Below are 5808 nucleotides of genomic sequence, written 5' to 3'. Positions count from 1 at the left end.
CTGGCGGCGTGAACGTCAGCGAGGGCACGGTCTCCATGGCGCAGCGGTGCTGCCGCAGGCGGTCTGGCGGGCGACGGAGCGGGCGCCGCCGGCGGGCCTGCCTCGGTCGCGGTCGGCCGACTGTCGGCGGCCGGCGCCGACACCTGGCGGCCGCCGGCGTCGATACCGCCGGAGCCGGCGGCGGGGCGTGGCTGACAAACGGCCGGTCCGCCGGGGCCCGCCGGACAGACGGACGCGCTCACTGGACGGCGCCGAGGGACCGCGCGCGCGCCGAGGTACACCGGACAGACGGGCGCGCTCACTGGACGGTGCCGAGGGAACGAATGACGCGCCGCCTGGCCTGGCTCCGCCGAACGCAGCCTACCGCCCTCCCCTCCCGTTCAGGCGTGTCCTGTCACCCGCCGACATGAGCGACTGGCTGAGCAGGGCGGCGCCGAGGCCCGACTGGGACACGCACCGGCCGGCCAACAACAGCAGCCGGCCGCGAACAGGTGCCAGCCTCACGCGAGGCGGGGTCAGGACCAGACCGGCGGCTGGGAGAAACGGAATTCCACCACTATCTACGTCTGATCGGATCTGACCCAGGTGGGACCGGAATTGAAGCCCCAGATCGGAGCACAGATAGTCTGGGCGGAGGTGCTAACTGTCGTGCTGCGGTTGGTCGAGCACGACACACATTGATCCTGTTGGATTGAATGACGTATGCAAATGTACAAACACAATTAAAGCTCACAACAGCGTTACAGGGAGCGTTCCACATTTACTGTGTAGTTTTGAGCTAAAATAATCATCCGGGAGACCTTTCGGTGCTGCATACAATTCTGCCCCCCTTGAGACCTAATCCCCTGTAGCTTTTTTCCTTCTGAGCTACACGGCCGTGAAAATGGGGAAAGTATATCGGGAAGAGTATTTAAAAGTCACCTTGGCATTCATTACGTCATAGAGCCATTGAAATTCTGGCATTCTATAAGGTATGCGGCCATCAAGGCCAATAAAACCATAATTATCAAAGCGTTCCGATCTGGTGTTTGTGGGAGCAATTTCGAGATATAATTGCCGTCAATTGGCTCTCAATCAATGTTGTGGAGGATACGATGACGTAATCAAACCATGACGCATTGAGGAGCAAATTTGCTAATGAGGGAATCGTGCTGTCTAGAACAGTTTTTCCACTTAAAAAGTACACTCATGGTTATAAGTGAGCCTGTCCCATCATATCTGATGCTTGCTTCAATATCTTTAAATGTAAAGCATCCCTTTTAACATTATACCTGTCTAACCAGTTTAATTACTCTCACAGAAGTCGCGACTGTGCAGCTGTACAGCGTGCTCAAGACCGTGATCCCCGTCCGACCCAACAACAGTGTCGGGTCAGCTTAACAATGAAAAACTGCGACACTGCATAGGGTTTTCGCTACAGCATGCAATTTGTGGCCTGGAACGGCCATGGGCGCATCAGATCTCTCTTCCTTGCCCTCAACCCTCGTCCTACGAGTGCGGTGCTAAAGAAGCACCAGATGGTCCGGGACAGCTTCTGAAAGCTTGCAACATGGTGCTGAAATTTGCCTAATTTTCATCGTTTTGCACACAAATTGTAGGTTTCTGCCCCGCACAGTCCATTACTTATCACCTTTTTAGGTCATTTCGATGCCAATTTGCTCAGAGGGATATTTTCAAGTTTTTATTTCTCACAAGAAAAACACTATATAGAAGCTTCTTATATTATTTTGTCTCAGCTAAACTGCTCTAAAGTGCATTACGAGAGATTTGGTAGCTTATCAAGACCAGATCATCCCAGATAAACCGTGGTCCAACTTCGCCTTCGTGACCAGAGTTGACCTTCGAAGGTGATGGGATTTAGGACTTAGTGACATGTACCTTGCAGCTTTGAAAGGCCCTTCTGACGTTGCTTTCCCCATTGCCTGGCTTGCTTAGTTCTTAATATAAACGGACTGGCCTTTGCGTTATGATCCCTGACTTGTCCGGCTTCACATGAAGCGTCACATCTACTCCGTCCGTGCAGTCGTTGGCGACAGCTCGGCCGGCTGGAGCTGGCCCGACGGCGCGGCTTTTGTGCCGTTGGCGTGAAGTTTTTCAGAACACTGCATTTCGACTAATACACAGTGAGAGTGGCGAAGTGTCTTTGCTTTAATGATTGCGTCGTCACAAGGTGATTTCGAGAAATAAGACAGCTCGGAGTATTTTTTAAGCGGCGATTCTGATATTCAGTGAACATGTCGGAAGAAGAGATTAAAGAAATTCATCACAAAGTTTGGATCTAAATACGTGACCAATTGCACCATTGCACGTTTTCCAATTGCACCATTCCGCTGAACATCTCATCAGAACGTTGATACGTGATAAAAATGGTGTCTTGAACTGTGTGCGTCAGAACTATAAACTGTTTGTTGTAAATATCCCTGAAAAAGAATTAAGTGTGAACGTGGTGAAGCGTAATTCTCTACCACACAAAACCAACAGACTCCGAATAACGGTCTGTGGGTGTTGAAGCGAGCTTACGTTATATGCCGTTTAAATGCGTGAAGAAACCTTTAGAGCAAATTCGAGAGCGAAAGTTAGAAACGAGGATCGATTCGCCGTCATTTATCAATGGTCATGCTTCATTTGTTTTCACTCATTTAGACCCTCACTATATTGCGGCCTGTGGTGCTGACGCCTTTTATGATTGACGAGCCCTAGATCCATTCTCTCCCATACCAATTTCTTCCCAAGTGCCTGGCCTGTTCACTCTTGCATCCTACAAATACCTTCCCCCGCCCTTCTAAATCATCGTCTCATTTTGATCAAGGCGGTGGTGCGTTTACAGCCACCAGTGTGGGCAGATGTGCCGGTATGAAATACAGTGCAGTGAAGTACACCCTCGTTGTCCATTAATACGAATCTGATAACTTTTTCCAAAAGTCATTCCACTCTGTTGTTGCATTGTCATATCCTGCTAAGTTCTTGGGAAAACGGGAAGCATCTAAAAAAGTTTAGCTGGCCGTTGTGACACAATTTTATTCGATATGTTAAAGATCGGATTCATCACTGCTCTATTTCACATGTCTGATACAGGCTGACGAAAGATATCCTGCGCCGTTTCTCGTTGCTCTAGCTCGCCTCACCTGAGATCTCAGGTGAATGGCCTCTGAGGTAAAAAATAAAGAAGCATGTGATAGAAAATAGAAAATAAAAGAGGCAGGCAGGCAGGCATAGAAAAGAGAATAAGAATAAAGCAAAGGGTGCCAGCCAGTCCGGACATGAATAATGAAATGTCTGGTTTTGTTCGACTCACGACACAACTATTTTGCATGAGGTCTGATTTCTTTATCATGTTGCATGAGGCCCGATTTTTTATCATTTTACTTCAGATCCGATTTGTGTACTTTTATTACGGATGAAAATTGCATGACAAGCGCCTGGGCTCAACACTTTGTCATTGAGTCGATGTCCTTGTAGAAATATCAGTGCGTGTTTGCGACCCTTCCGCAGACGAAAAGGGAAGGCAAACACATTGTTCTGCGCTGCATCAGCCCCGTGGGGAACTCCGAACAATTCGGAGTGCGAGATCCACCGGGTGGATGGCTGAGCGGTAGGCACCCCAAAGTCCAGAGAGGGGTGAATGGTGACCTACAGCAGACACACCGGAGGAGTCCAAAGGGTGGTGATTAGTGGCCTACGGCAGGCACGCCGGAGGAGTCCAGCGGGTGGTAACTAGTGGCCTACGGCAGGCACACCAGAGTCCAAAGGGGGGTGACTAGTGGCCTACGGCAGGCACACCGGAGGAGTCAAGAGGGTGGTGACTAGTGGCCTGCGGCGGGCACACCGGAGTCTTAAGGGTGGTGACTAGTGATCTTTCCATTAGGACGTCCGAATAGCGCGCCACGCGCGTGGCTCACGTACAGAGGGTGGTACGCCCCAGGACATCCGAAGAGCACGCCACGTCCATGGCGCAGGCCAATGGCCAGACAATGGTGACTAGAAGGTGCTGACTTTTCCGCCCGAGGACATCGAGAGAGTGCACCGGTGGCCAGAAGGCGGTGACCAGTGACCATTCCACCCCAGGACATCACGAGAGCATGCCGTGTTCGGGACGTACGGCGCCCGCCACCAGGGATCCATGAGGGAACCGGTGTGGGAACCGTGAGCGGTGAGCTACTGGACCCGCAATCTGACCGCCATCGATTTCCATCGCTGACCGATTCGCCGCGTGCGGTAGCCTCGACCATTCATAATGCAGCCCCTCGGCCGTAACGATTGACCTTACAGAAGTTTGAACTGAGCAGCGCGAGCCACTTGGGCTGGAGCGGCATATTCACGTTCAGTGCACCGTCCGGTCATATTCCCTGTGGTGTTTTTGCTTTGGGACTGAGTCATCAGGGACGCGTGGTCGTCATGTTATTTCGTGGAGTCGGGGACGCGTGGCCGTCATGTTATATCGTGGAGTCGGGGACTGAGTCATCAGGGACGCGTGGTCGTCATGTTATATCGTGGAGCCGGGGACTGAGTCATCGGGGACGCGTGGTTGTCATGTTATATCGGGGAGTCGGGGGCTGAGTCATCCTGAGCCAGACTGGATAAGATTAGATCGGATTGAGCGCCGGCTAGGCCGGCCGGGGGCGGACTGGAAACCGCTCTGCGCTGAACTGGTGCGTAGAAGACCGGACCTGGACCGGACCGGACCGGACCGGACCGGAGCAGACCAGACAGGACCGGACCGAACCGGAGCAGACCGGACCCGACCCGGACCGGACCGGACCGGACCTGCCTGGAGCAGACCAGACCGGGCCGTACCAGACCAGACCAGACTGGACCCGACCGCGCTGGATGACCCAGCTGCGCGTGCGGACCGAGATCTGACGAGCCTGGCAGGATGGCCGAGCCGCGGCGCAATCGACCTCGGCAAATCCGTGACAGCGACCAGTTAGTCGGGCCGTCGCGCCCGGTTGGCCCGGGGGAGGAGTGCGGGCGCGGCGGCAGCTGCGGAGGGCCGGGCTCGCCTGCGGGGATGACGCCGCGGCGCCGCTCCGGGCCGCTCTACAGCCGCGCCCGGGCAGGGCTGCAGGTGCCGGGTCTGTGCAAGTGACGCCGTCGTCGCTCAGAACCGACGTTTAACGACGCTGTCGGCACGGCGATTACTGCCGGCCTGTTGGAGGAAGGGGGTGGCGGTGTCGGACCGGTGCCCCTGCTGGGCGGGGCGAGCACTGAGGGGTTACGCCGGACACCTGCTGACTGCAGCACCGTGCCGGACAGAGGGAAGCTTCGACGCTGCTTCAGCGGCGACCCGGCGGCTCTGAGGTCCCGCCGTTGAGCCAGGCCGCCGAAGAGGGCTCCGTAGCAGTCTCCTGTCGGCCAGGCCGGGTCGACAGTCGGTGACAGTCCGTGACTCGGCCGTCAGCCCGAAGCTGTCGCACCGTCCGCTGCCGCTCCACTGCAAGTCGCATACCGGCGACGCCGCGGGGCCCGCCGGCCTCTCACCTGGCGAGCCCACGCGGCAGGCGTGACCGGACCTCGTCCAGAACGGAGCACAGGGCAGGCGCGCGGTCGATGCGCCTGCGTCCCGGGACCACCTAGCCAATCCAGCCGCACCAATCAGCGTCAGACAGATTGATAAATTGGAATGCCAACGAATTCGTCCAGCCAGTTGCTTCTGAAAACAACTATATCATCGGCGTCTGCCGGTGTGGTCTAGGCGGCGATGCTTCAGATGGGCGTCCAGTGGAACTGGGTGCGTGCATCGAGTCGCAGAACGCGCGCATTGTTTGGCTCGACCGGCGTGCCAAACCGTTTGGCTCCAGGCCAGGGGTT

The sequence above is a fragment of the Pollicipes pollicipes genome, unplaced genomic scaffold (assembly GCF_011947565.3).
Source record: "Pollicipes pollicipes isolate AB1234 unplaced genomic scaffold, Ppol_2.1 Scaffold_4002;HRSCAF=4701_pilon_pilon_pilon, whole genome shotgun sequence".
NCBI lineage: Eukaryota > Metazoa > Arthropoda > Thecostraca > Pollicipedomorpha > Pollicipedidae > Pollicipes > Pollicipes pollicipes.
This window is presented reverse-complemented; position numbering follows the sequence as displayed.